Below are 22098 nucleotides of genomic sequence, written 5' to 3' on the forward strand. Positions count from 1 at the left end.
CTGCCAGCTATTGCGCTCCATGCTTCGGAAAGGTAAGAAAAAGAACGTGCATTTGAGTTTGAAATGTCCGATCCTGTAGCAGTACACTTGCAAAGCCCACACATGACAATAACCCGATTCAAGGCCCCAGTCACCCGATTTTTTAAAAATATATAGCACTCCAATAAAGTGGGATTATAAAACTTTATTAACTTTTAAATATAACGAACGAAACAAAAACTGTAACAAACATTTAAACATTTTTGACAAAAAAAGCAACAATGGTCAGAAGCTGTCTTTTGTGCGAATAGTCCCAAGGCAGCACAACGTGCTGAGTTCTGGACGGCACCCAGGTGATGTCACCTGGGTGCCGCACTGGTTTTTGGGATCCTACAATGCAGCAAAGAAAAACAGCGTGGGGCGTCCCGGGTGGTGCGGAGGAGGCCTCGTCAGTAGCGGTCTGTTGTGCGAATAGTTCCAAGGCAGCAGAACGCGCTGAGATGTTGATGGCACCCAGGTGATGTCCAGTAAACTGCTGCACTGGTTTTGGTATCCTACAATGCTGCTCCGAAAATTGGCGTGGGGCGGCCCGGGGGGGGGGCGTGGGGGAGGCGGCGTGAACGGGCCTCCCCAGGTGGCGGCCATCCAGCTGAGTTGCGCCCGCTCTTGCGGCTACAGCGTCTCGCTCACCATGTTGTTGACTTGCTCCCACTCTTGCAGTGCAGCGATAGGCGGCTGCCACATGACTCTTAAAATGGCGGACGGCTCTTCGGTTTTGGGCCTGGTCCACTAAAATGGCCCTGGGACACCTTGGAACTCGGACGCTTGCCTGCTAGGGCTTGGGCTCCATTCTCGAAAGCGTCCCCTCAGCCGTGAAGATTCTACAAAAGTCTTGGGGGCCCTCGACTCCTGCAGGCTTCCGGTGGGGAGCGGCTGCCATGATTGCTCGCGGAATGACCACGACGGAGCCACGAGATGGTGGTGCTCTCATGCTGACGCCAGCTTCAGTCTGAATCATCCAGAAACAAGGTGGGGCTTTCATCGTTTGGGAAAAAAAAATGTTCTAAACCAATGAAAAGTGTTATTTTTAGGTCATATGACCAAGCCTTCCATCTTTAGGAAACCAAAAGTAAAATGAACCAATGAAAAGTTTTATAAACAAGTCACATGACCTGTTATGCGGCATAGGGCTACAAAAAGCGTAGAAAATCCGTTGGCACGTGAGGCAGCGTCAGTAGCAGATCGATGTGCGAATAGGCCGAAGGCAGCACAACGCGCCGAGATCCGGATGGCACCGAGGTGGTGTCCAGCAAATTGCCGCACTGGTGTGGCTATCCTACAATGCTGCGCCGAAAGTCGGCATGGGGCGCCCCGTTGGCCTGTGAGGTCGCGTCAGTCAGTGGGGGCTGAGCGTCTCCCCCAAGATGGAGGCTCCTCGGCTGCAGTGCGGCGCCCCTTAGCGTTTCACTCGCCGTCCAACTGAGTTGCGTCCGCACTTGCGGCTACAGTAGGCCAAAGGCAGCACAAAGCGCCGAGATCCGGATGGCACCGAGGTGGTGTCCAGCAAATTGCCGCACTGGTGTGGCCATCCTACAATGCTGCGCCGAAAGACGGCGTGTCCAGCTGAGTTGCGGTCACTCTTGCGGTACAGTGACTCGAACGCGCAGAGATCCGGATGGCACCGAGGTGATGTCCAGCAAATTGCCGCACTGGTGTGGCCATCCTACAATGCTGCGCCGAAAGACGGCGTGTCCAGCTGAGTTGCGGTCACTCTTGCGGTACAGTGACTGGAACGCGCCGAGATCCGGATGGCACCGAGGTGGTGTCCAGCAAGTTGCCGCACTGGTGTGGCCATCCTACAATGCTGCGCCGAAAGTCAAATGAATTCAAGTGAGAGGCCTAATTTCACTTGTGTGTGTTGTCGACGCACTTATTATAAGAATCAGACTAAGTTGAAGACTGTCTGAAGCTTATTTGCACCTGCTGCAGCTTCACTATTGCCCTGGTGTGGCCAAAGGTCGCACATGACATAGGCGGCCGGCTCCCGAGGTCCGGCGGAACTTTTTTCCTTTTCCTTTTTGCTTCTTGTCCCACAATCCGTTTCATCTGAAGACATGACCAGGTCCCTGAATGTGTGCAGGGGGACATTTTTGATTGAATGAAAATGGCGGCTTGACACAAAGCTGACTCAAGCGTTGCTGTTGATGCTATACAGACAAAAATTGGTTTTCAGTTTGTACATTCTTCAGGATTTTTTTTTCCATCCAAGGCTGATTGAGAGTTTGTAGAAAAATGGCTTCAGATTTTCCACATACTACTCTTCAACATTCTTCCTAAATGTAACAATGTGAGACTCACTAGGAGAACGGCTGTTTATGTTTCCTTTCAAAATGCTGCCAACAATATTTTCTGAATGGAAGACACCATCTTGTAGCATAAAGGGCCGAAAGGGATTCTGGTCTGGCCGATTGTTGGTGGAGACATTTTGACTATATCTTGGACCTGCCCGGCCTCGTCCAAAATGGCGCCGGTATAAATGGGACTCGTAACTCATTGTTGTGTACTGGTTGAACAACCTTGATATCACGAGATATGAATGCAGTTTTGATGCTCATGGCGGGCGGGGACGAGAATTGATTGAATATTTCGACATCCCTATTGATATTAAGTTCTGATGTGTTATTGATTACTGTACTATTGAAAGTTCGAATTTCAGTTTGCTCCGTGGCCGGCCCACGTGGTTATAGGCCCGTATTTGTATGCTGACATTTTCACAATAAAGGTTTTTAAAACAAAACATGGTAGTAGTATTTACATTGGTAAAGTTTTTACTTTTAGTCACTGTTTTCGAATCAGTAAAAGGCAAGTGAAATAAAGCAGTCCAATTACATGACGGATAAAAGGTATAATATGTAGGAACGCAGTAAAGATAAATGGTCAAGGGCAGTTGTGTTTTCCTCTCCTGCAACATAAAGTGATCGATAAGAATCTGATAATCAGGCGTATCAGCGACTAAGACAGCAGGCCGAGTCTCTTTTACTCAACGGCTCCGTCATGGAACGAAGAAACGCCCTTTTTCTCGAAAAAGGAATATATTTTACTTGCAGGACAGTTGTAAATTTTCGGGGAAAGTACATTAGCCTGGAATATTATAACATATATGTTTTTTAAAAAAAAGTTCGAAATCAATAAAAAGCGTATTTTTTAGGTCATATGACCAAGCTTTTCATTATTAAAATAACAAAAGTAAAATTAACCAATAAAAAGTTTTATTGACAAGTCACATGACCTGTTATGCTTACGTTACGCGCTGCACGCCGCGCCCCGGATTACTTCCGGGTGCCCTAACGCGGCGTGTCATATAACGCATTACGCGACAACGTAGGTCAAGAATATAGTCAAAATGTCTCCACCAACCAGCGTTCGGAACACAACCCCTTTCAGCAGTCCAAAAAGTTCTGTAAAATGACAACAGAGGGGACAGGCAACAAGAACCATCAGTCAAAGAGGGGAGGGCAAGTTCTTCTCTACCGGGTCATGTTGGGGCGCTACCGGAACTGATCGAATTGGTAGTCTACAGTGTTTCTGGATGTTTCAGACTAAAGCTGGCGTCAGCATGAGAGCACTACCATCTCGTAGGTCCGTCGTGGCCATTCCACGAGCAAACATGGCAGCCGCTCCCCACCAGAAGCCTGCGGGAGTCGGGGGCCCCCAAGACTTTTGTAGAATCTTCACGGCTGAGGGGACGCTTTCGAGAATGGGACCCAAGCCCTATCAGGGAAGCGTCCGAGTTCCAAGGTGTCCCAGGGCCATTTTAGTGGACCACGCCCAAATCTGAAGAGCCGGCCGTCATTTTGAGAGTCCTGTGGCAGTCGCTTATCGTTGCATCGCAAGAGCGGGAGCAACTCAACTACATGGTGAGCGAGACGCTGTAGTTGCAAGAGCGGGCGGTAAACAGCTGAATGGCGGAAGAGGCACAGTGTAGCAAAAGCGGACGGAATGGCAACTAAAACGGTAAAGGGGCGCCCCACTACAGCGTGTGTTCAGGTCAAACGGATTGTGGGACAAGGTCCAGAATAGAAGAGTCATCAAAAGGCAAAAAGTTCCGCCGGACCCCGGGAGCCGGCCGCCTATGTCGGGGGCGATCTCAGGCTACACCGGTGCTATAAGACTTGGGGAGGGGGTCGGAGCCAAGCGTCTTCTCCGAGTCCATGGCCATCACACCGCCCCTCGGGGGCCTCCGTCAAGCGGTTTAGGAAGGTAACATATCACATTGTTTTCAAATGCAGTCAGGTCCACAAACGACACTCACTTACTTTGAGAATAGTGAAGCTGCAGTAGGTGGAAATAAGCTTCAGACAGTGTTACAAGCGCTGCTCAGAACTCTGAACTATGGCACCCAACATCCAGAACTTATGCCATTTGAGAATGGCAGTGACATTGAAGCAACTCAGGGACCAAAACCATTAACGTACTTTCACGTATGAAAATCTTACTTGGGGAGGGGGCAGGAGCGAAGCGCCCCCTCCCAGTCCGCGCCACCACACCGTATGTTGAAAATCTGAAGCCATCGTTCTACAAAGTCAACCAACCTTGGATGGAAAAATCTAGAAAAATGTACAAACTGAAAACCAGTTTTGGTCTGCATAGCATCAGTAGCAACGCTTGCTATCAGAGTGCATGAGTTTCATGCTCGATCGATTGAGCTAGCCGGATCGGGCAATAAAAAGTATAAAATAGTTATGTAAATAGTTATTTAATAAAATGTTTTACCCTGTTTCTTTGCTGGTGTGTTGTCTATATTTTTAATATTTGCATAGGGTTTGTCGTTATTTTGGGCGGGGTGGGTGGCGGAGCCGAGCTGTCTTGCAGCCCTCATGGTGTGGAGCTCAGTTCATCTCACTATTTTCGTATTTCTCATGAAGGGTTGTTCCTAATATTTCTATTTTAGCGAGGTCAAAAAGAGATCCAATTAGTGGCCTACTGATTTTGCTCGATTACTTTTATTTTTTTACACGATTTTTCACGATTTTTCACTATCTGCAAAGACTAAACAGAGTATTGCGACTTTGTGCTTGTTTGTAAATAGAGAATGAACCAAAGAGAATCAATTGTAAAAAAGTAAATGCTTGGATAACAATCAATCAAATGGAGAGACAAGCAGGCACGACGGATTACAACGAGGGTAAAGGCCTGCGTTAACTACTCTTCACTATCTGCAAAGAGAGAGTACTACTAAGAGAAAAGAGGGGAGGGGGGCAGCGTTCAAAGCACATCAGCGTGCATAAACACGAAAACGTTTTTACCTATCACGTACTTGACATTTTACAGCTTTTGATATTTGCTATTAAAAAACCAATGAAATTCACTGAAAAAACCATAGGTTATAGGCCATATATAGTTAGGAATTTGCATTTACAAAACCTTGAAAATTCAATGAAAAAACCATTGGTTATAGAACATATATAGTTAGGAATTTGCATTTACAAAACCTTATTTTACTTGCATAAAACCATTGAAATTCCATATATAGTTAGATGCGCTAACTATATATCGCGCACCCGCAATCCACTGCTGATGATGTCACATATTACATCATTCATGACATGGTCAGTGACATCACTGATGACATCACTGATGACATCTCAAATGACATCACTGATGACATTACTGATGACATATCAAATGACATCACTGATGATATCATTCATGTGATAATACGATGAACCTCTTCAGACTCTAATATAACCTTAGATACAATCAGTGTAAACAGACACTCACAGACTGTCACTCATTCATGGAGTTACTCACACAACTAGTCAGTCATGCAAACAATCAATCACACCTCCATTTCCTCAACTATACAGTTATACAAACTTTACTTATTCAAACATATACTAACACATATTTTCTCTCTTATACAATCACTGATACAAGTTGTCAATGATCCATGCAACCACTGACACATTCACTAGCTCTTATACAGTTATTTATATATGTCAACTCTCACATGTACTGTGTTTTACATATGTACTTACTTTGACATGTAGCACTGAGATATCCTTTCACTCACCAATACACTCATGCACACAGTCAACCGCCCATACAGCTGTTTCCACATGCACTTTTGAAACCATACATCTAGTGAATCAACTGCTCACACATCTATGCACAGAGTCACACACCTCCCAGCCACTCACACACATACTCAGTCTCCCATACAAATACTTGAGCAACCAATCAATAACCCATATAGTTATTCATATAGCTACTGATCAACACATGCAGCAGTTTACAGAACAACAGATATAATAATGCACAAATTAATACAGTTTAATCACTAACCCATGCACTCAGTGAGACACATTTAATCACTCCCTCATACAATCAGTCATGCACCTACTAAATCCTTCATCCAGACATTTATACATCCACTCATTCTTCAATATGTAAGACATATTTTAACTTTACAGAAACATACAGTCACTGGATGTTGTGATCAGTGATGTCATCAGTGATGTCACTGACCATGTAATGAATGATGTAATATGTGACATCATCAGCAGTGGATTGCGGGTGCGCGATATATAGTTAGCGCATCTAACTATATATGGAATTTCAATGGTTTTATGCGAGTAAAATAAGGTTTTGTAAATGCAAATTCCTAACTATATATGTTCTATAACCAATGGTTTTTTCATTGAATTTTCAAGGTTTTGTAAATGCAAATTCCTAACTATATATGGCCTATAACCTATGGTTTTTTCAGTGAATATATATATATATAAAATGACTACATCTATCACACTTCCACCTGCTTCACCATCCATCCACCTGTTCAGCTAGCCACTATGCATCAATTCAACACATCTATCAGACCCCCACAGATACTCTCCATTCATCCATTCATACACACATCAATCAATCATTCAATTCATCAATCCATTCACGCATCAATCAACAGATTCCACTGTCTATCATTCTGGCCATTCAAGCCACCTCTCTGACCATCTGACTGCCTGCCAAATCATCCACCCAAAATGGTGCCAGTTGATAACTACAGAATATTGGGGCATCCACAATTGTGCACATGTCTGTCCACTCGTGATCTAAAGTAACTATAACTCACACCTGTGCCATGCACTGCTAATTACCTCACATATTACATCACTTATGACATGTTCTATGACATCATTGAAAACATCACTAGAACATCTGAATTGACATCATTGATGACGGCACCGTGCATGGTGATGGCACGGGTTATATGCTACTTGAGACAACTAAAACTGATTAAATGAAGTGATTTTGTTAATTTGAAATGCTTTAACTGAGATTTTCACCAAACTACAATGTCCTTTTACCTTTGGTTTCACCAGAGAATTCCTATGTTTTTTTATTGTAAAGTAACATATTATTACAATGCCTAACTATAACGTCACTAAAACATTTGCTTTTTTTCAGGGAATGTATATATATGTACATCACTGTGCACATTTCTTGATAGAATACATATTACAGCTTTTATATTAGAATGAAGAAAGGAAATAAATAATGTAATTATTTAAAATAAGAAGACATGATCCATTGTATTTAACGTAACAACCTGTATTAGTTTTTCTATAACTGTTCGAGCACCGTCAATTTGCCCTACTTGGTTCTCAAGGCATTTTGAACAAAAACAAATCTCATTAGGAAGGAAAGTTTGAATTGTGAAGTTAGGTTACTTTTTATCAAGGGTTAGTCAAAGAAAGATTTTGGAGGAGTAGGAAGTGAGAAAACGCGGAAGTAAAACTAAATTTTTAGTTTATTGGCGACTGTAAAATCCAAGTATACTTCTGATTATGATAACGTTCAAAGAAAAAAAGGATGTACTAAACAAACAAATATTTGGCACAAAAAGTAATTCACTCACCAGTGCTGATCATGCACTCGGCAATAAAGAATGTCATATTATTCAACTGATAAAACATGAGTCAACATGCTTTAGGGTTCTGGGCTAATCTTCTGCTCCAGGCCTTTACTAGGATGCAACCAACTGCAAAACTATGTATACAGAAAATATAGCGTACTTTCTTTTGATGAAGAACCTCAATGACATTGACAGATATTTAAAAAGGTGAAGTTTCACTGTAACACGTTAATCAAGACGATTGTCACTGCAAGCACAGCAATAACAACTCACCACATGGTATGTGCAGGTGAATTTTGACAGATGAAGTCAGAGAGCCTAATTCACAAATGTAAACTAACGATTTTGTGTAATTTTACTATTTATTTGGTATTCACAAACTTTGAGTTTAATTTTACTAGTTGTAATTTTAGACTGTGGAGACTACGCAGTCGGGCAGAGAACACTGGACATAAAAAGATAGGACAAGCCTATTTTTTTAAGCTCAGAGTCTCTGCCATAAGTGAGGGGTTTCTGCAGTTGTAAAATTACTTTTAGTAACATTGAACACGTAGTTTGTGAATACCAAAAGAATAGTAAATGTATGCAAAAGTGTGAGTTTACCATTGTGAATAAGGCCCATAGATGCTCATTTTAAAAGTGAATTTCTTCGGGTTTTTCACACACCCATTATTTCACAGCTCGAAACTATCTAAAAAAGAGACCACAATACCTCATGGTAACAGATATTATTATTATGTATTCCTGGGGTAGGTTTCAGTTAGAAGGCATTCAGTAATAAGAGGACTTTCCAAGATCGCACATTGTAGATCAGCTCTAAAACTTCGAGTTGATGGCACTTGTTCTCAGCATGAGAGTGTGGGGGTAGAGAAATCATGAGTAGGTCATCAATTCAAGTTCAGTTCACTAAGGTCAGAAAATGGGATTAGTTTATTACAAAGCAAAGAATAACTGAACATACAAACACCACAAAACAAGGGTGTAGAAATACATTGGAACTAATTCAAAGCCAAACCTACGGGTGAAGGTAAGGTGGTGCAGCATGAACAAAATGATAGGTTCGAGGTATAGGATACAGAAAAGCAAGGCGCAGGAATCCAGATTTCCCTGCATTGGAGATTCTGCAGAATATAGCATCAATCTATCCCTACTCTACTGCTACTGGGAAATCCCTATGATAAGCATATTGTAAGCAAGATCAATTAAGGTGTCAGCATATGGATCCTTCCTTAGAAGTCTCTCCACATCAGTTGGGTCAGCAGTATTAAGCTGATAAGACAGAGCTCAATCTTAGATGCTCTCTCTTTGAAGGCAGAGAAATGTCCTGGGGCTCTTTCCCTAGTTATGATACATTAATAGCACAGGTGGTATACCATGATGTCCCACAGGTTACACAATCTGACCAGGCCACATCCTCCTAGGTACTGTCCATTGGCAGCGATGCTCCTGAACAATGGCGACATTACCTTGATTCTCAGGCTCCCGCTAGTGAGATAGGACAACATTCCTCCTTATAGTCAATGTATCCTCTTCTCTAATTGCCTAGCTCTTAAAACAAAGACATTATTCTAACTAACAAGGATGATTCTTCAACCTGCAACACATGCATGAGAAAGGGAAAACCTATGGTGCACATGAAATTCAATTAATAAATCAAATGTGAGAGCCTCCAGGGAAAATACATTTCAGGCCTACATAATTCATCTAACATAGGAAAGATGGCACGTAGACCCTTTACAACATTGCATATGGAATAAGCACTTTTCACTCAATACTGCTACCTAGAATCAAGATTAACACAGTCTAGTAGCACATTGAATACATGGAAAATCATCAGCGGCATACCCAAATTCTACGGGTCAATGATTTCAGTTGGTTACATCTGATCTCAACATTATTGGTTTCATGTTTACATTGAAGTGTCCTAATACACACCACGATTTGCATTATTACAGTACACATGCTACTGTTTCATGTTATTACAACGAAAGAATATGTGTGTGAATGCGGACTACCCTTGATTATGATGTACTTTCACATTGAAAATTAACTTCACGCTACATCAGTGTGTGCAGGTGAATTTTGACAGATGAACACAGAGGGCCTGATTCACAAAGGTAAACGCTTTTGTGTAATTTTACAATTTTTTTGATATTCAAAAACTCTGAGTTTATTTTTGCTAGTAGTAATTTTATGACTATTGAGACTACGCAGTTGCGGCTAAGAACGCCACTCATTAAAAGATAAGACAGGCCTATCTTTTTATACTCATACGGCCACATGCATCATTGCACCGGTTTGCGATTCCTAAATTGCGAAAATGAAGGAATCGCAATTTAGAAATCGCAAACGGCAATGCAGGAATAATTCGCAAATATTTTTGCGATTTCCTAATTTTCCTTAATTGCGATTCACATTTTGCGAATCGCAATTAAGGAAAACCTTCCCATTGATTCCTATGTGCCAAAGGGCCCATAGGAATCAATGGGAAGGCATTAACATTTTGGGGCTTTCATTTTGCGAACCGCAATTTGTTAATGCATTTCAAGGGTGCTGAGGGGGGTCCAAAGGACCCCCCCCCTTGCACCCTTGAAATGTTTTTTTAAGTGCAAGTTTCACACACACATGTCCAAAGGACATGTGTGTGTGTAACATGATACTTTCAAAAATGCTTTTTTGAGCATTTTTAAAAGATTTCGCAAATTAACACGAGGTTCAACCTCGTGTTAATTTGCTCCCCCTATTTGCGAATTCTCATTTTTTTTAAACATTCATGCATTGCATTTAAGGAATCGCAAAAATGCGATTCCTTAAATGCAATCGCATTTTTATAAATCGCAAAAAATTGCGATTTCTAAAAAATTGTTTAATGCATCCAAAAAAGTGATTTTGGAATCGTAAACGGCCGAATTTTGCGATTCGCACCGCTTGCGACTCCAAAATCGCTTGATGCATGTGGGTGCTAGTCTCTGCCATAAGTGAGGAGACCCTGAAGTCGTAAAATTACTATTAGTAAAGTTAAACTTGTAGTTTGTGTATACCAAAGGAATAGTAAATGTACACAAAAGTATGAGTTTACCGTTGTTATTAAGGCCCATAGATGCTCATGTTAAAGGTGAATTTCTTTGGGTTTTTTCACATACCCATTATTTCACAGATACAAACTATCTAAAAAAGAGACCACAATACCTCATGGTAACAGATATTTTTATTATAGGAAAATAACAGTGCGCAGCAAAAAACCTCACTCACTCCTGACGTGTATTCCTGTGGTAGGTTTCAGTAAGAAGTCGTTCAGTATATTGATAAGAGGACTTTCAGCATAGTCTATCAAAGTTAATCATTGAGAAAACAGCTGTGCAGCTTCAAGGACAGACAAGCTTTCCTTAAGTAGGCGCATCTTTTGTCACATAGGAATGGAACCCATACCCTTTCTACTGAAATTACAATTTTTTTGTTTTATGTCAGCACAGTTGAACACCTCATCAAAAGACAATTAAAAAAAAATTCAACTCAATCCTTTATGAATGAATGAATGAATGATAGAATTTATAGAGCGCGCAGTTACTGGTGTGAGTGTCCTGGCGCTGATAAAGGTCTCCCACCAATCAGCTTGCTACCCTTTAGTTTATTTGTTTGAATTAGCCTACCCCGCTACTGAGCACCATCTTTAACAAGTGCTAAAGCATTTAAATAGTGATGGCAAAATCTCTTTTCTATGTCTCATGGAAACTGAAAGTCTCTAGCTTTTAAAACAACACCAGAAACCAAACTCTCACCATATTAGGGCTACACAACTGTATGAAAGTGATCATATTTAGGCAAGTATTCAAGCAGATGAAAATCAAGCTCCGCTCATCCATTATACAGTTTTTTTCTATAGAAACCCAGATAGCATGCTCTTGCTGGCACAGTCAGCGCCGTACTGCTCATTTATTCCATCAAGCACTTCCCCAGTGGGCTGGGGGCTTTGTAGATCGGTTTTTTAAGACGGAGAACACTGCTGGCACTTCTGCTAATTTCTCCAGCTGTCCCAGGTTAATTGCAGCTGGTCCAGCGGGTGCTTTAGGAGAGGTAGACGAAAAAACGAGAGGAAAGACAAAGGGAAGGGGTCCTATTTTTGACAGGGCTGCTTGTGGTTCCTAGTCTGGTCCTGGGCACAACCACTTTACCCAGTGAGGGCCGGCATGGCATGCGGGTGACAGGCACAGGAGGGGTCCACAGGGGTGAATTTAACATTTATAAAAAAATAAATAAACACTTATCTTGCCGCTAGGTACCCAGGCTCCCATGACCAACCACAGCGTTGCAATGCAGCGCTGTGATTGGTCGGGGTTTCGTGGTTCGACGCTCAGCCAGGGAAAGGGAGCCTAGGCATATTTTCCATGCAGGCTGTAATGCAGCCTAAGTTGAGAACAGGGAAAGTGCGCATGACTGTTTGGCTGGTCCCAGAGTGATGGCCAAACACTATGTGCACTTAGGAGTGGGCAAACCACCCCTCCCTTGCTCCGAAAGCAGAGGAGCCACCCCTCTCTCACCTGCCTGCAAAGCAGCATGCAAACATAAAATGATAGTAACCCAACGTTATTATCATTTTATGTTTCCCTTCTTTGCACTGCTTAAAAGCAGTGGGGCCACACTCCTCAGCCATAGCGGAGGAGCCGCTACTGACTTTACCTCTCTGTGGATGTCCACTTGAGCTCAGCGTAAAACTGCTTCTTACCTGCCTCCCACCACTTAGTAAATGATCTTTAATTATCTCTCCGTCAGGAATTACACTTCATGTAACCATTCCCACCCTCCATCTTGTACAGCACTCTTCAACTTTTCAAAGATAGATTTGCATGCTCTAAGTGTGAGAAGTTGGCCTGATATATAATGTTCACTATTCTAGTGAGCACTTTGTATCAGTCCAAACAACCCTTATGGTGATTGGTTGTAAGTCAACCTTATAGACCAGCTATCCTAGTAGCGTGGACACGAGCAGTCTTCGGGCTAAACTCTAGAGGGCGTGTTAAGCCAGCTGTTATACCATCACATATACCCCTTGAACACCAAGTGAAAGGACACCACACAAGTGTTATGAAAATAAACAGTGTATTTATTTAGATCACAACAGCCCTGTACTCTTTATGAGGACAGGGTACTAAGCACACAACAAAACTCTTACGAAAATACTTTAAGTTGCACAATTTACACAAATGCCCGAGGGGCACAGAAAACCATATACTCTAAAAGTGGAATGCGAAATTACTAGCAGGTAAGTACTGTACTAATAGGCTTTGGAATCGCTAGGACTACGTTACTGAACCTTCAGATTACTAGTAGGAGGCCTAGGGGACTCGGGTGCAGAGTGTGCACTCTCACGCGGGATGCGGGACAAAGTCTATGGGAGCTAGTAAAGACAAAGTTAGTGTTCTCGGGCGAACCCGATAAGGTAGGTCGAAAACGACAGTGTATCCTGACCCTTGGATAGTGAGGCTATGCTGGGGCACCGAAATGCCGAAGTTACCTAGCCCAGGGGCTGCAGCTGCATAGGTCTCAAAAGACATCGGGAATCCTCGTAGACGAACCAGGAGCCTGAAGAAAAGAAGTTGCTGGCAGGCGACCAGTGAAGATTGTTCGAGTGATCCAAGCCTGGATCGAAGATGGATGACAACTGAAAGCAGAGGGGACCAAGTTCGTGACTACTAGCCAGTAGTCAGGTGGCACCAGGAGGGCACCGGATGGTAGTCACCTCGACTAGGTGAGTGGGCGACGCTGTGCTCTGCAGTCTCACGGACCAGGAGGCGTTGTCGGCGACCAGGATGGAGGTGCGAGCTGTCCCACGATGGATGATGCTGTCGACGTCGCTGGACCCAGGATTGGGGCAACAAGTCGTGGCAAATTCAAGCCCACGCGGTGGACCTAAAAATGGCGTCTGGAGTGGACCAGGAGGGTCTGGGGTGCTCCTCTTTTGGAAGGGAGCAAGGGCCAGTCTGGAGCAACCAGACCAGCAGCAGTGATGTCGTCGGGCGTCGTTAAGAAGGCCACAAGCCAGCGGGCTAGTAGCCAAACAACGCGGTGAGCAGCAAAAATCAGAAGGGCCCCATGCAGATCGTGGAGATGCTGGGAGGCTGGACTTCGGTGCTGGAGCTGCTCAGGGTCGGGGCTTCTCGGACCCCAAAGCACTCACCAGAGGATCCCTCGGCGGTCGTGCTGGGTAGAAGTCGTGCAGTTCTGATGATGGCCGGTCCCTCGAGGTCTCCCCGCACCTACGGTTCTCAGCTTAGCTGTAGAGGTAGGTAGAGGTCAGAGGTGCCAGGGATGCCGGGTCTCGTCGTGCTGGTCGGTCGGATTCCTGAGGAAGGACGTGCAGCAAACCGCAGAGTTCTTAGATGGTGCCTGCGGATGCAGGGTGACTACTCCTTAGCCACAAGGGAGAAATCTTGAGAAGAAGTCGAGAGTTCCTTTCGTAGAAAGTAGTTTCTTGATTCAAAGATGATCTAATTTGGAAGGGTCCCCGCTCCTGCCTTTATCCTAAAGAAAGGGGTGGGTACGCGACTAGGTCCTGCCCTAGGGGTGGGAGCAGGAAGGGGGGTGGTTACACCCCTCTCCCATGCCGGACTTTCCCCAGGCCAGGGGCTGGTGTGCCCCTGGAACTGGTTCTAGCCGGCAGATGCGTAGTGAGCACCGGGGTGCCACTCTGCAGTCACCTTCCTGTAAAGCCCTGCCTACCCAGGATACACAAAACCCTGTCTGGGATGGTGCTAGCACCGCCCCTGACAGGAAACCCTTTGTCCAAGCTCTCCTCGCTGGAAGGACTCCCAGCAGCAGGAGGTCAGACTCGTGTCTGTGGTGGCAGCATCCATTTTGTGGAGCTGAGGCTTCAGTTAACTTTAACCGGGGTTCACAGTTACATACATGTAGTGTCCCTCTAGAAGGGTTGAATGCTAACCTCGTCACCAGAATTGGCGAGGGGTTAGTATTCCAATTCGTATGACACCTTACTCAACATGTTTTGATAAAGCAATACCAGAGATTGCATTTAACCGCGAGGATTATAATGCACTTAAGAGTATATGGTATGCGTTATCATGGAACAGCTATTAGGACTTGGTTCCGCAAGCACAAAACGGGCTCAGCTCATGCCAGAGCACCATTTCACACGATTCCCAGCACTCTGCCTTCAGGATTGTCAAGGCCTGCCATAGGAGTGACTGATAGGAATCTGTGTGTCCATTTTTAGGGTTAGATATAGGTATACTATATCTAAAGCAAAGGGTGATTACACCACCTTGCCCCAGCTGTCGTGCAGCCAGTTGTGTCAGATTTAAATGGCCATCCAGGGGTGGCATAATACATGCTTCAGCCCCTGGTAGGCCCTGGGTACACCTATGCCCTGAGTTACAGGGTCTGATAAGGTGGCCCAGTTCCAATTGGATAATGCACCTAAGGTACACATGTCAATTTAGTGAGAGAACAGCTAGGCTGTGGGTCTGATTGGCAGGCCCACAGCCAGGGAAAGTCGTAAACCAGTGAAACAAAAGCAAAAAATCTGGGTGATCATAGGATTGCAGACCCTACTCTCCTACATGACCCCCCCCCCCCAAACTTTGGGACAATAAACTAACCTTGACCAGGTGAGTCTTCTTGCTCTAAGTGGAAATACCTGGAGAGCCCATCTGCATTGCCATGATCAGTGCCAGGTCTATGCTCCACTGTAAAATCCATCCCCTGTAGGGAAATGGACCACCTAAGCAGTTTGGGGTTTTCACCCTTCATCTGATTTAGCCACAAGAGGGGCTTATGGTCGGTCTGAATCTTGAAATGAGTGCCAAACAAGTATGGCCTCAGTTTCTTCAGGGCCCAAACCACAGCAAAGGCCTCCCTCTCAATAGCTGACCAATTTTTCTCTCTGGGGGTCAGCCTTCTGCTTATAAAAGCAATGGGCTGGTCTTGACCATCAAAATTCAGTTGAGATAGAACAGCTCCCACACCCAACTCAGAAGCATCTGTTTGGACAATGAATGGTTTGGAGTAGTCTGGACTCTTGAGGATAGGTGCTGTGCACATGGCCTGCTTTAGGTCATCGAATGCTTTTTGACAGCCTGCTGTCCACTGAACCTTTTTTGGCATTTTCTTACTTGTCAGTTCATTAAGTGGAGTCACAATTGATCCATAATTTCTGAAAAACTTTCTGTAGTAACCAGTCAGGCCCAAGAAAGCTCGAACCTGAGTCTGGGTGGTTGGAGGAGCCCAGTCCCTGATTGACTGTATTTTGCTCTCCAGTGGTTGAACTTGGCCTCCACCTACAAGGTGGCCCAAGTATACAACCTGTGTCTGCCCTATCTGGCACTTGGTGGCCTTGATAGTGAGACCTGCTGCTTGCAGTGCCTCTAACACTTTCCTCAGGTGGACCAGGTGATCCTCCCAGGTGGAGCTAAAGACAGCAATATCATCAAGATATGCTGCACAGAAGTCATCCAGCCCAGTGAGAACATGATTCACCAACCTTTGGAAGGTGGCAGGTGCATTTTTCAGACCAAAGGGCATTACCACAAATTGATAATGCCCACCAGGGGTTGAAAATGCTGTCTTGGGTTTGGCATCCTCAGCTAACCTGATTTGCCAATACCCAGCTGTCAGGTCAAATGTACTTAAGTAGTTGGCAGAAGCCAATATATCTATCAGTTCATCTGCCCTTGGTATTGGGTGGGCATCAGTCTTAGTGACTGCATTGAGACCCCTGTAGTCTACGCAGAACCTCATCTCTTTCTTACCACCCTGGGTGTGAGGTTTTGGCACTAGAACTACTGGACTAGCCCAAGGGCTATCTGAGGGTTCAATGACTCCCAACTCCAACATTTTCTGCACTTCTGTTTTGATGCAGTCTCTAACATGATCAGGCTGCCTGTAGATTTTACTCTTAACTGGCAAGCTGTCACCAGTGTCAACCTCATGGGTGCACCAATTGGTCTGACTGGGTGTTAGAGAGAACATATGCCTGAAGGATTGAAGAACCTGTTTGCAATCCTTCTGTTGATGTTCAGAGAGGCTGCCACAAATGACAACACCATCTACTGATCCATCATCAGGATTCTGAGTGAACAGGTCTGGGAGAGGGTCACTCTCTTCCTCCTGTCCCTCATCTTTGGCCATGAGCAAGCTCATGTCCTTCCTGTCGACATATGCTTTGAGCCTGTTTACATGGAGCACCCTGTGGGGGCTCCTGGGAGTTCCAAGGTCCACCAGGTAGGTGACCTCTCCCTTTTGCTCAAGAATTGTGTGGGGCCCAGACCATTTGTCTTTGAGTGCTGCTGGGGCCACTGGCTCCAACACCCACACCTTCTGTCCAGGCTGATAAACAGTCAGGACAGCCTTTTGGTCATGCCAAGCTTTTTGGAGTTCTTGACTGGCCTTAAGGTTTTCAGATGCCTTTTCCATATACTCAGCCATCCTGGAGCGGAGACCAAGTACATAGTCCACTATGCTGGTTGCAGGCTTTTTGAGAGGTCTCTCCCATCCTTCCTTAACCAAACACAGGGGTCCTCTCACAGGATGCCCATACAGAAGTTCAAAAGGGCTGAAGCCAACCCCCTTCTGTGGGACCTCTCGGTAAGCAAACAAAATGCAGGGAATCAGGACATCCCATCTACGCCTGAGCTTTTCAGGTAGTCCATGAATCATCCCTTTTAGGGTCCTGTTGAACCTTTCAACAAGCCCATTGCATTGTGGATGATAAGGTGTAGTGAACTTGTAGTTGACACCACATTCCTTCCACATAGCAGTTAAGTAGCTTGACATGAAGTTTACACCTCTGTCAGAGACAACCTCCTTAGGGAAGCCCACTCTGGAGAACACTCCAACTAGGGCTCTTGCCACAACAGGTGCTGTAGTGGTCCTAAGGGGAATAGCTTCAGGATACCTGGTGGCATGATCCACTACCACCAGTATAAACTTGTGCCCTGATGCTGCCAGGGGTTCCATTGGACCAACAATGTCAATCCCCACTCTTTCAAAGGGCACCCCCACCACAGTCATTGGTATAAGGGGGGCCTTTGTTGTGCCACCTGACTTACCACTGGCTTGGCAAGTGACACAGGAGCGACAAAACTCCTTGGTATCCTCATTCATGTGAGGCCAGTGAAAGTGTGAGACAAGTCTGTCCCAAGTCTTTGTCTGGCCTAAGTGACCTGCTAAGGGAATCTCATGGGCCAAGGTAAGAAGGAAACCTCTCTGAGTCAAGGGGATAACCAGCCTCCTGGTCATGCCAGGCTTGGGGTCTCTTGCCTCAGTGTACAGAGTCCATCCTCCCAGTATACCTTGTGGGTACCTGTGGCGTTCCCAGCAGCCTCAGCAGAAGCCTGCTGTCTGAGGGGTTCAAGGGAAGGGCAGTCTAATTGTTCCTTCCCCAAGTCTTCTCTTGAGGGTCCCCCTGAGCCCAGCAATTCAACTTGATCAAGTTCAAACTCTTTAGGCTCAGTTTCCCTCAGTTCCTGTAGGTCAGCCTCCTCTGAGACTTGATCCTCAACCTGGGGCAAGGGGGAAGGCAATGCCTTAACCCTACTGCTCTTCGTCTTGGAAGGTGGCTGGTCCATTGTTCCAGGATCCAGCACCTGTTCAGTGGGGCATCTTCTGGCCTGTGACCTAGTCACAGCAAGCACATGTGCTGGCAAGCCTAACATCTCCATGTGAGTCCTATGCTCCACTTCTGACCATTGTGATGACTCCAAATCATTGCCCAACAAACAATCCACTGGGAGGTCTGAGCTAACTACAACCTTCTTTCAGCCAATTACCCCTCCCCAGGAGAAAGCAACAATTGCCATACTGTGACTGGTAGTGACATTGCTTGCATTGGTCACCAGGAAATCTGTACCTGGCATGATCTGTCCAGGGTCCACAAAGTTAGGTGTCACCATTGTGACACTGGCACAAGTGTCCCTATAGGCCTGAGCCCTTTTTACATTGATAAAAGGTGTCTGTCTGTATTTGCCCAAAGTATTGGGACTGACATCAGGGGATATATCCACATCCCCTGTACAGACAAGGACAGCCTGAGTGAGTGTGCCAACTAAGTTGTCATACCCCTCAGAACCCAAGGTTAACCCAACTAGTCCCTTGGGAGGTGCACTACTACTGCTGGCTGTACTAGGGGGCACAGGTGCCTTAGGGGCTGCAGTATCAGGAGTCTGCCCTCCTTTCTTGGTGCACTCATTAAACCAGTGAGTTTTACTTTTACAGTATTGGCACCACCTTTTAGATTGGCCTTCTTGATTCTTCTTTTTCTGGGAAGCCTGACCCCCACCCTCTTTGGGTTGTTGGGGACCTGTTGAAGACTTCTGGTCATTTTGTTCACCCTTAGAATCTTTACCCTTCTGGTCTGCTTTCTTCTGACCACCCTGGTTCTGGCTCTGGTTTTGCTTAACTCTTGTTCTGACCCATCTGTCTGCCTTCTTTCCCAATTCTTGGGGAGAGGTCAGATCTGAGTCAACAAGATGCTGATGCAACAACTGGTTCTGACAATTGTTTAAAATGTGTTCTCTCATGATCAAATTATACAATCCTGTGTAATCAGTAACTTTACTGCCCAGCAACCAGCCCTCCAAAGCCTTAGTGGCACAATCTACAAAATCAGACCAATCCCGAGACTGAGTTTTCTGGGTATCCCTGAACAGCAACCTGTACTGCTCAGTGGTTAGGCCAAACCCATCAATCAGTGTACTCTTCAGGACTTGGTAATTGTTAGCATCCTCCACTCTAGTAGTGAGGAGCTTATCTCTACCTTTACCTTCAAAGGAGAGCCACAAGATAGCTGCCCACTGACTCTGGGGGACACACTGTACAGTGCAGGCCCTCTCCAAAGCAGTAATCCATTTGTGGATATCATACCCTTGTTTAAAGGGGGGCACTATCTTACTCAGGTGCCTAGTGTCTAAACTCCTGTTTTCCCTTGGGGGAATGCTGCCACCAGTGGGATTTGTCCCACTCAATTCTTGCTCTCTAGCAAAGGCAAGTCTCTCTTTGGCCAGGGCAAGTTCTTCCCTTTCAATCCTCAGATTGACTTCCCTTACTTTGGCTTCATATACTCTCCTCCGAGGGGATGTCATCCCTCTTTGAGAAGAGCCCTGAGAGCCATTGGTTCGAATGGATCTGTTAGAGCCTCTGGATAGAGACCTAACTCGTCCATTCCCAATGTTAAGCTGGCCTGAGAGGGGCCCCAGGGGTCTCCTAGTACCATTCTCATGCCTGCTTAAGTTGTCCCTAGTTAGCTGGCTAACTACTTCTGGGCCTTTGTCTGCCTCATCCTCAGATGGCTCTAGATCCTCATCCTCCTCTTCACCTTCTGCAGAGAGATGGATAAGGTCAGGGTCACCTGTGGTTCCCTCTAGGGGAGGCATGTTCCCATCTGGATGAGAAGGTTCTGTGTTACCAGCCCTCCTAGCATCATAAGTCTCTAAGAGACCAATCAGAAAAGGAATTGTAGGGTTAGAACCCTGTTTTAGCTTCCTGGAGGTACACACTTGTCTCATCTCCTGGAAGCTAAGAGCAGCATATCTGGAAGTGACCTGTGGAAGGTCTACTGACACAAGGGGACACTCAGAGTTTCCTCCTTTGTCTGACATGCTGATTCTAGTGTGGTGTAAGTGATGCACCTACCTACACTATATGTTTGCCTACTGATCCCTTGCTAAGAGTTGTAGCCAAGGTGTGCTAAGCCTTGAGGAGCTACAACAGCTGGTTCAGTAGAACTCAGAGTATTCTAAGCTAAGTTATATGTACCTGAAGTACTTATGTGATCTTTCACAAAGTATTCTTAGGATACGTGTGGTAAAACAACAGCAAGCTCAAATCCCAACCGCTGCCTATCAATGTGAGAAGTTGGCCTGATATATAATGTTCACTATTCTAGTGAGCACTTTGTATCAGTCCAAACAACCCTTATGGGGATTGGTTGTAAGTCAACCTTATAGACCAGCTATCCTAGTAGCGTGGATACGAGCAGTCTTCGGGCTAAACTCTAGAGGGCGTTTTAAGCCAGCTGTTATACCATCACATATACCCCTTGAACACCAAGTGAAAGGACACCACACAAGTGTTATGAAAATAAACAGTGTATTTATTTAGATCACAACAGCCCTGTACTCTTTATGAGGACAGGGTACTAAGCACACAACAAAACTCTTACGAAAATACTTTAAGTCGCACAATTTACACAAATGCCCGAGGGGCACGGAAAACCATATACTCTAAAAGTGGAATGCGAAATTACTAGCAGGTAAGTACTGTACTAATAGGCTTTGGAATCGCTAGGCCTATGTTACTGAACCTTCAGATTACTAGTAGGAGGCCTAGGGGACTCGGGTGCAGAGTGTGCACTCTCACGCGGGATGCGGGACAAAGTCTATGGGAGCTAGTAAAGACAAAGTTAGTGTTCTCGGGCGAACCCGATAAGGTAGGTCGAAAACGACAGTGTATCCTGACCCTTGGATAGTGAGGCTATGCTGGGGCACCGAAATGCCAAAGTTACCTAGCCCAGGAGCTGCAGCTGCATAGGTCTCAAAAGGCGTCGGGAATCCTCGTAGACGAACCAGGAGCCTGAAGAAAAGAAGTTGCTGGCAGGCGACCAGTGAAGATTGTTCGAGTGATCCAAGCCTGGATCGAAGATGGATGACACCTGAAAGCAGAGGGGACCAAGTTTGTGACTACTAGCCAGTAGTCAGGTGGCACCAGGAGGGCACCGGATGGTAGTCACCTCGACTAGGTGAGTGGGCGACGCTGTGCTCTGCAGTCTCACGGACCAGGAGGCGTTGTCGGCGACCAGGATGGAGGTGCGAGCTGTCCCACGATGGATGATGCTGTCGACGTCGCTGGACCCAGGATTGGGGCAACAAGTCGTGGCAAATTCAAGCCCACGCGGTGGACCTAAAAATGGCGTCTGGAGTGGACCAGGAGGGTCCGGGGTGCTCCTCTTTTGGAAGGGAGCAAGGGCCAGTCTGGAGCAACCAGACCAGCAGCAGTGATGTCGTCGGGCGTCGTTAAGAAGGCCACAAGCCAGCGGGCTAGTAGCCAAACAACGCGGTGAGCAGCAAAAATCAGAAGGGCCCCACGCAGATCGTGGAGATGCTGGGAGGCTGGACTTCGGTGCTGGAGCTGCTCAGGGTCGGGGCTTCTCGGACCCCAAAGCACTCACCAGAGGATCCCTCGGCGGTCGTGCTGGATAG

This window comes from Lissotriton vulgaris, chromosome 6, assembly GCF_964263255.1.
Source record: "Lissotriton vulgaris chromosome 6, aLisVul1.2, whole genome shotgun sequence".
In the NCBI taxonomy this organism is placed as follows: Eukaryota; Metazoa; Chordata; class Amphibia; order Caudata; family Salamandridae; genus Lissotriton; species Lissotriton vulgaris.